The sequence below is a fragment of the Malus domestica genome, chromosome 07 (genome assembly GCF_042453785.1).
Source record: "Malus domestica chromosome 07, GDT2T_hap1".
Classification (NCBI taxonomy): Eukaryota; Viridiplantae; Streptophyta; class Magnoliopsida; order Rosales; family Rosaceae; genus Malus; species Malus domestica.
This window is the reverse complement of record NC_091667.1, coordinates 31165575-31175697: the sequence shown is the minus strand read 5'-3', so window position 1 is coordinate 31175697 and position 10123 is coordinate 31165575.

Sequence of the window (10123 nt, the reverse complement as noted above, 5' to 3'; positions counted from 1 at the left end):
TTAGCTTTGTCCAAGCTGGTTTTCAAAGTGCGCTTGATTATTTTGTTGATGGCCTCAACTTGTCCATTAGACTGGGGATGAGCTGGAGAGGCAAAGCATAAGTTGATGTTAAACTTAGAGCAGAACAACCTGAACTTCTTGTTGTCAAACTGTCGCCCATTGTCAGTGACTATCGCATTGGGAATGCCGAATCTACAAAGGATGTTCTTCCACACGAAGTCTTCTATCTTTGCCTCAGTAATGGTTGCCAAGGGTTCTACTTCGGCCCACTTTGTGAAGTAGTCCACTGCAACGACTGCGTAACAGACTTTGCCCTTCCCTGCCGGCATTGGGCCGATCAAATCAAGTCCCCACTGGGCGAAGGGCCAAGGGCTGATCATAGGAGTAAGAGGCTCTGGAGGGGAATGAGGAATAGCCGCATATCGTTGACATTTGTCACATGAGCGGGATACTTTGATGGCATCCTGGTGGAGTGTTGGCCAGTAATATCCTTGGCGAAAAGTCTTGTGTGCTAGGGACCGAGATCCAGCATGATCTCCACAGACTCCCTCATGTATTTCCCGAAGGACGATTTCCGCCTCGGCAGGCGTAAGACACCTTAAGTATGGCAGGCTAAAACCTCGCTTATAGAGTTGATCATTGATGATCAGGTAGCGGGTAGACTTGTATCGAATTTGCTTAGCCTGGACTTTATCATTTGGGAGGATGCCATGAGCAAGGAAATTATAGATCGGGGTGATCCAACTATCCCCCTGTTGTAAGTTGCATACTTCTGCGGCCATGGTGCTTGGTGTTGCCAACAGTTCGACATGAATTTTTCTTCCAATCTTGTCTTCCACAGCCGAGGCGAGGCGAGCCAGGGCGTCTGCATGACTGTTTGCCGCTCGAGGAACTTGGGTGATCTGGTAGTGGAAGTGCTTGAGCAAAAGTTGTGTTTGCGCAAGATATGCTGCCATGGAGCTGTCCTTAGCATCAAAGTTGTTGGTAACCTGGTTGACCACCAATTGGGAGTCACTGAAAATATCAATTTGTTTAACCCCGAGGTGTTTGGCCAAACGTAATCCTGCTAGAAGGGCTTCATACTCGGCCTCATTATTTGATGCCTTGAATTTGAAACGAAGAGCATACTCCATTGCTACTTTGTCGGGTGTAGTCAAGACTAGTCCCGCTCCACAGCCCTGTTGGTTGGATGAGCCATCAACATACAGACTCCATGCTGGGGTTGTTGGTTCTATCTTCTGAGCTTCCGAGGGTAATGAAGCCACTGCTTCAGGTGTAGAAGCAATGTCAACCGGATATGTGAAGTCGGCAATGAAGTCTGCCACTGCTTGGCCCTTCTCAGCTGGCTTTGGTTGGTAGGAGATGTCAAACTCACCCAACGCTATTGCCCATTTGATCATTCGCCCTGAAGTGTCAGGACTTTGGAGTATCTGTCGAAGAGGATAATTGGTAAGCACGATGATTGAGTGCGCTTGGAAGTAAGGGCGGAGTTTTCGAGCAGACATGACCAATGCCAGAGCCAATTTCTCAATGTTAGAGTACCGTGTCTCCGCATCTTGTAAGGCTTTGCTAGCGTAGTAGACAGGTCGCTCAATATTCCCATCCTTTCGAATGAGAACAGAACTTACGGCTGAAGCTGATACCGATAGGTAGATAATAAGAATGTCTCCTACCTCGGGCTTGGAGAGTAGAGGGGCTTTACTCATGTACTCCTTGAGGTTTTTGAATGCCTCGGCACATTCATCAGTCCATGTAATGTACTTCCTACTTCCCTTAAGTGCTTTAAAAAAGGGAGCACATTTGTCTGTGGCCTTAGAAATGAACCTGGTTAAGGCTGCCACCTTGCCAGTAAGGCTCTGGATGTCCTTTGAAGTTACCGGTTCCTTCATGTCGAGGATTGCTTTGATCTTCTCGGGATTAGCTTCAATGCCTCGTTGGCTAATCATGAAACCTAAGAATTTGCCAGAGCCTACGCCGAAGGCACATTTGTTGGGGTTTAACCTCATTCGATACCTCTTCAAAATAGTGAAAGTTTCAGATAGGTTGGTGATGTGTTGGTCAGCATGTTTGCTCTTGACTAACATATCATCAACGTAAACTTCCATGCTCTTCCCAATCTGCTCGGCGAACATTGAGTTGACTAGTCTCTGATAAGTCGCTCCTGCATTCTTTAGGCCGAAAGGCATGACTTTATAGCAGTATAGTCCTCTGTCGGTAGTGAAGGCTGTGTGTTCTTGATCCGAAGGGTTCATGAGGATTTGGTTGTATCCTGAGTAAGCATCCATGAAGCTCAGGAGTTCACACCCGGCCGTAGAGTCTATAAGTCTGTCAATAAGAGGAAGAGGGAAGCTATCTTTCGGACACCCTTTGTTTAGGTCGGTGTAGTCAACACACATTCTCCACAAGACCTTTTGAAGCAAAAGACTTTCTTTGGTCGGATTTTTCTTAACAAGGACCACATTTGCTACCCATGTCGGGTAATTGACTTCGCGGACAAAGCCTATGCCTTTGAGTTTTTCAACTTCTGCTTTCATTGCCTCGTATCGTTCAGCGTCATAAGATCTTCGCTTCTGTCTCACCGGCTTGATCTTGGGGTCAATACTCAAACGATGACAGATGACATCGGGAGAGATGCCTGGCATGTCCTCGTATGACCAGGCGAAGACTTCAGTGTTCTCTTTCAAAAAAGATATCAATGCTAACCGAAGGGGTGGTGACAATGTGGTGCCAATCTTCACCATGCGATCTGGATAATCTCTTGAGATAGGTACCTTCTCCAACTCTTCAGCAGGTTGGGCTTGCTGGGTGAAAGAGTCATCTCGAGGATCATCGGGTTGATTGTTGCTATCAGGAAGATCCAAGTTCGCTTCATCTAGGCTGGTCTTTGTGACTTGGTCATGTACAGACAGGGTTTCCTTGGGTCCGGGCAAGTGTTGTTGCTTAACTGAAGTGTTGTAACATGATCGTGCACTAAGCTGATCTCCTCTGATGTAGCCGTTGCCATGGGGGGTTGGAAATTTCATCAACAGCATATGCGTGGATACCATAGCCTTGAGATCATTGATGCCTGTGCGCCCAAAGATGACATTGTATGCCGTTGGGCAGTCAACCACTAGGAAGTTAGTGGTAATGGTAGCCGTGTAAGGGCCTGTACCAATAGTAAAGGGTAAATGTATGCTCCCTAAGGGTTGCACGATATCACCGGAGAAGCTTATCAGAGGAGAAATCGAGCGATCGAGCAAGTGTTCAGCTACACTGAGTGCCCTGAAAGCTTCGGCAAACATGATATTGACCGAAGCCCCTGTGTCTACGAGGATTCGTCGAACATCAAAGTTGGCTATGTGAGCCTCCACGATCAATGGGTCGTTATGAGGGTAGATGATGCCTCTTTCTTCCTCAGGGTAGAAACATATCGGATCCCAGTTAGGCTTTTGATACTTCCCTCCCCTGATGTCTTCCACGTGAAACACTTGGTGACCAGGCCTCAGAATTCGTTCACTGTTTTTCATGGCCCTATTGGAAGATTCAGATATGGGTGTGCCGCCGCTTATGGAATATATGACATTCACCTGGCGTTGGTTACGGTTATCCCTTTGAGGGTGAAGGAGGAATTGATCAATTTTTCCTTCTCGTGCCAAAGCTTCAATACGATCACGGAGGATGATACATTTCTCGCTATCATGGCTGTTATGCTCATGGTAGCAACAAAACATGCCCGCGTTATTCGGGGGCGTGTAATCTGGGTGCCTCGGCTTTGGCTTTGGTATCAGGTGAGCTATGCTGGGGTAAATGGCCGCGCATGTGGCATTCAAGGGCGTGTATGTCTCATACCTTGGGGTAGGGGGTATCTTGACGCGGGTTTGACCCACTGCATTGACTGCTTGGGGGCGAGCGTTATTGTGGCGATACCCTTGGTTATCGAGATAGTGTCCCTTACTCTTTTTACTGAAATGAGAGTGGTGAGGATGGAAATCCTTCCTCTTGCCTTGAAATTGATATGTCTGTTGATTCGGCGAAGCATTATGTAAGGCATGGGGAGGTGCCACTGCTGTTTGGAAAGTCGAGGTCTTCTCATTTAGGTGAGTCTGGCTTCCACCTCCCACTTGTTGATAAAGGATGGTTGTAGGGGGTTTCTCCTGATATGTCTTTGCCTCGGCGGAGGCATGGTTATAAGCCTGCGCCATCACCTCAGAGTAAGTCTTCCAAGTATTGGCATTGATCATGTATTTAAAGAAACAATCACGTAGGCCTGCCGTGAAGGCTTTGAGGGCAGTCTTGTCGTCTGCCTCGGCACACCGGGAGTATTCATGGCTGAAGCGGCCAGCATACATACGTAATGACTCGTCTGGCTTCTGGCGGATAGTGTACAGGTCATCAATTTAGAGCTCCGCCAGAGAGGGTGGAGGGGAAGAGAAGACATCGCTCTTCGTCGGTGTGCATCCGGTATGCCATGGTGGACTCAAAGAGGTTAAGGTGCTCAATCGGGTCCTCTTTTCCAGTATAAAGTTGCAAGCCAAGCTTTTGCTTTGTCTTTGCTTGAAGGGGGGTGTTGAGGATCCTCCTTGTAAGAGGGCCAGGCCTGGGTTGGTTCCAGTCAGGTATTTCAGCCTGACGTTCAGCCTTCAACTTGTTTACTTCCTCAAGAAGTTGTAGGACAAGGGGGTCCTGAGCGGAGTTATGTGCCACTGGAGCTTTCTTTCGTAAATATCCATCTCCTCTTGGAATTAGGAAGGTTTGATCAAGGGCATGTGATTTTTCCCTGGACTCGTTGTACTGGCTTCCAGGGTATGTCTGTCGGAACACCTCTGAGTCCCCTGTACCCTCATGTCTCTCTAGGACTTGTTGCCCCTTCCCCAAATTGGTGGCCGGCTCGGGCCGTGGCAGGGGACCGAGTCTCTCAGAAATCCTTGGGTCATTGATCTTTGAGCTTATATGGATGGAATTCTCTCGACGTTGCTTCAGGAAATCCCGACAATCGCGAAAGACGGCTTTCGATCCTTCTGCCCCTTCAGCAAAGAGGTGTCTCCCTCCACTTCTCATGGTTCGGGTCGAAGCAACTGGGTTAAGAGAAGCCTCATGTTGATTATCAAGTCGAGGGGTAATCTGTTCCCTATCAGGGATATCTATGTCGAATGCATGTGACCCTCCATGTTGGAGGGCACCCAGTTGATGGTTGACTTCCACGGGGGCAACAAGCTCGCGTGTCTGAGCTTGCCTAGCTTCGTGGAGTGTCTCGAAGAGCTTCTCATATTGCTCCTGGAGGACCTCATTCCTCATTGCTATCTTGTTGTTCTGAGCTTCCAACTCATCGACTTTAGCTTGAAGAAGAACTCGTTTTCCTTCCTTCTTTCGTTGCTTCGCACTATGTGCAAGGGGGGTGTCATTCTGTGTGCTGTGGCTTCCTTCGCTTCCCATGTTGGAGAGGGATGCCTGGTCAAAAGAAAGTGTACGAATGATAGAAACCAGCTTGACACAGCTGAAGAGAGTAGGAATAAGTGTCGTTCCCACAGACGGCGCCAAATGTTGATGCACAAAATCAGCGAAGACTTTGGTACAACAGAAAGTGTCAGGTTTTATGACCTTCGCTTGGTTGCTTCGGTCACTAGTGAGGATAAGTACGTAAATGAATAGAGACAGAGAAGCAAACACAGGATGTACGTGGTTCACCCAGATTGGCTACGTCCACGGAGTAGAGGAGTTCTTATTAGTAGTGAAGGGCTTACACAAGTACAAAGGATCAAGCTCTCAATTTAGTGAGTTCTTGTGAATGATTTCACACAAAATGGCATTAGGCAATATTGTGGGGGAATGACCCCTATTTATAGAAAAACTTGTAGCTTTGTCACATTGACATGTGTCATGTTGTGATTGGTTCTTGATGTCGACACGTGCTGCGCTCTGATTGGCTTCTAATCTTGACACGTGTCGAGTAGTGATTGGCCTCCTGGTCGGAGGGGAACTCTTCTGGGTCCTTGACAGTATAGCGTTGGCCGGTGCTCGGTAGTTTCGGGATTGGTCAAGTATGGTACAAACAGTATGTTCACTGCATGATAATCTGTGTTTCGGCACACTCTTAGTGGGATTTGGTAACAAAACTACAACCATTTTTACAAATTCCATAAACCAACAATGGAAAATGAAAATCACGAAGCAACCTAGAAGGAAGCAGACAACAAAAATCAAAGAACGAAACAGGTGAGAACCAAAACGTTAAAAACAGCACATACCCATTTCAAAGACCAAAAATCATGCAAAGATCAAAAATCCCAAAAATTCAGTATATTAGCACTCCCTGCAAAGCCCAAAATCATAAAATTAGAAAAATAGAACTTGATAACATTATACTTTAAAACCCCTAAAATTTCTAGTCAAAGGAAAAGTAGTACCACTTCAAAAAATAAAAATAATCAGAAGATAAAAACTCAAATCCCAAAAAATAAAATCAGCAAAATAAATCCTATAGTTTGATAAAAATTTAGGAGAAGGGTAAGATTGGATACGCAAAGAGAGGGTGGTCTCGTATTTCTGCTACTCTGAAATGCAATCCTCCTTGTCCCAGGGCCCTTCAAACTTCTTCGAGTAATACCTGCACACAGAAACAATATCCATTTACCCTATTCAGAAATCGAAAAATGGATTTTAGAGAGAGGAGAGGTAATTAGGGTTTAAGAGTAATGGTGGAAACTAATTGTGCTGAGAGGAAGCAATTGTGGTCTGTGTGTCTTCACACAAAAAATTGGAATGTGGGATTGCCTACATTTGGGATTTTAACCAGCAACCATTCAAAATTTACCAGTCACAATTGGAGCTTAAGTGATACCTTGATTACAGTCATCAATACGCCTGCTCGCACACTAACACCTAAACCCTAAATCATTCGGATCCTTCTCTTTCTCCTCCTTGGAGACTCTGATTCAAGTAAAATCAAACATTCAAACAACTCATCTCTCACTTGATTGATTGGTAGCAAACGAAGGTCAATAATACTTATTTGTAATTTAATTAATAAAAAATTAAACGCTTGAATCAAAAAGTAAGAAATTAAAAGAGAAATGGAGAAATACCTGGAATGGAATAAGCGAATCGTAGATGAAGGAGTTTATGTTTTTGTTTCTGTTTCGAAACCAGAACCAAACCAATTTGGGACAAAAATGAACAATGCTTTCAATTTTTTTCAAGAACTTAACAATTTGCCTAAATCAAAATATTAAGAGGCGAAGAGCTTATGTATGTATGAGCTGACGAATGAAACTGGAGAAGTTTTTGTGCTTGAAATAGCTGGGGAGCAGAACTCGAGTGAAAGAGAGACGTAGCAGGAGTCACGGACAGGGAGGAGGTAGAGGGAGTCGATCCAAAAGTCGGGATTAATGATGTTCTCTCAGTCGACGACGGCCTCGGTTCGGCTCGAATCTGACGAATCTCCTCTCGTTGAAGGTCAGGTTGTTGGTTTTGCAGAGTCGTCTGAAACTGGGCTTGCTGATTTGTCAACATCCTCACCAGATTTTTGAGCTTCTTCTTCTTCTCTGGTTTTTAGGGTTTCTCCAACTTGGCGCATCAGACTTCTGAGGTTCTTCTTCTATCATCTTGATTCTGCAAGCCGCATGCTCTATCTCCCTCTCATCAAGCCGAAGCCAAAGTTCTATCCCTCTGAACCCATCCTCTCCAGTCCCTTTGTCCCCCTCATCTCCTCTCGCCACAGCCACACCCAGCTGTCTCCGAGTGAAAAATGGGAGCCATCGTCTCTCTCCAATTTGTCAGCCATTCTGTCCCCCTCCCCTCTCTCCTCGAGTCAAACCAGCAGCAGCTGAAAATCGGGTCTTAAGCCTTAGTGGCATTTTTGTAAATAAATCGAAATTTGGCTAAAATCATCCGAGTGGCAGTCTTGTAAATAAACTAAAATGTCATCCAAAACACTTTTCACATGAATAGTGCCAATTTCACTCCAAAAGTTAGTGATCTCAATCAAAAGACATGTACTCCCACACTAGAGAAGTAAATTGACTCATCAAATCCCAATATCTCTAAAGGCATTAAAAAACTAGGTGCTATGTGATTTTAGGTCACTGTGCGGAACATAGTAAATTGATTCTTGTATAAAAATTTCTGTTACAAAACTAATTTATATGTCTATAGTTGTATTAATAAAGGATCTAAATGGAGTATTATTACTTGAGTTATAGTTTAAATCAACCAAAATCATGAAAATAAATAAAAACAAAATTTAGAGCAATGTCGGCAGAACTAAACTAAAAACATAATTGTGATTTCTCTTAAGCATGTGAAAGCAATATTTCTCTTATTCATGTGCATAACCTAGAAAATTTCCTAAAGATGAAGTTTTTTTTTTTTTTTTTTTACCACAAACCAAGTTGGTATATATGCTGATGATTTCATCTTTTAGGGGCCTTTAAGATTGGGTGCCCTGTGCAAGGGCACCTATTGCACATGCCCAAAACCGCCACTATAAAAACGCTACATAACAACATTTTTAAAATTGAAAAAAAAAACCTAAAATCCCTACCAATATAACAAATTTCCATAACATAGAATTCCACTTTTATCCCATCCCTCCACAGGAGATGGTACAACTACACTGCTGATCAACTTGACTAGATAGTCAGCATTCGAAAAACTTGACATCAACATTCGAACAAGAGACGACCTGTGTAAATGTTTATAAATTATACGAAAAATTGCAGAGACATGCAGCCTAACAACTGAATTTGTAATTTAATTAACCAAGAATATATAGGGTAATTTTTAGGAAAAGGTTTGTTTGAAGCAGCTGCATCCTGCATGTACATGCAAAAAGCTTGTCCTTCTTTTGCGCACGCAAAGTTCTCCATTAAAAAGAAAATAGTGCTGCATTTCATAGTCCCCAGTACGTCCAAATGCGGTACTGGTGGCTGTGGATGGATGAGAATATGAATACGCATGTGTTAAATAACATATAATTTTTAGGACGAGACTTGACGCAATAGAAAAGATTGCTCGTTTGTAGTGGCGGAGCCAGGAATTTAAGACAATGGGGTCAAAAGTTGAGCTTCCATTACTGGACAAGGCATGCCGAAAACGCGGGTCTGACGATCTGGAGGCTGCCAGGCCTTAAATTCACGGTGGTGGGAAGATTTAGTAGGGGTCGGAGAAGAGGCGCTGATGGAGTGATGGCTAACAAATGGAGTAGCAGCTCCTGTTGGTAGAGGCGAAGCTACGTAGGAGCGAAGGGGGGCGTTCGCCCCTCCGCTCGCCAGAAAACAAAGGCAGGAGCGACGCTTGAACCCCCTAGTTCGGCCGGAAACTGGGGAGCACCAGTTCTGAAACCAGAAACAGATTGCTCTCGGGGAAGACGACCGGGAGGGATTTTTTTTAAATTTTAAAATCCAGGCCAAAACGACGTCGTTTTTGGGCCTGGTAAAAAAAAATTAAAATTTTTTGGTAAACGACGTCGTTTTGATTGAATGAAAAAAATATATATATATAAACGGGGGACCACTGGTCCCCATCCATCCCCATCTCAATTCTATTTCAAATTAAAAACCCCTTAACCCTATTCCCCATATCCCATCCCGTCAGTCCCCCACCCCACCTTTTCCCCCCTTTTCCCCACCCCACACGACAAAACCTTCTGCCTGTAGCAAATTTCACTTTCCAATTGGCAGACACATCAGTCTGCAAGACTGCAACTGCAAGCACATCTGCACAGCCACTCCAAATTCCAATTAAGGTAAAAAATTAAATTTATTTCAAACCCTAATTGATTATTGAATATAAATTTTTGTTTAATTGATGTAGGATTATAGGGTTATACATTATATGATTATTGATTATAGATTATTCATATGAATACTATGATTATTGATATTTTTTTTTGAAGTACATAAAAGAGGACTGATATATTATATTTACATTAACATAATGAACCCCAATTCAACTAACTAAAACCCTCATTCAAATGCATTGTTGGTACGTATTAATTACATTCGTAGTCTACATACTCTACTGTAGAATAAAAATTGATTATTCATATGATATGATTGTTGGTACTGATTAATTAAATTTGTAGTCTACTCTAGGACTAAGAGTCTAAGATATATTTTTTTTTCTTTCGTTATACAGTTACGTA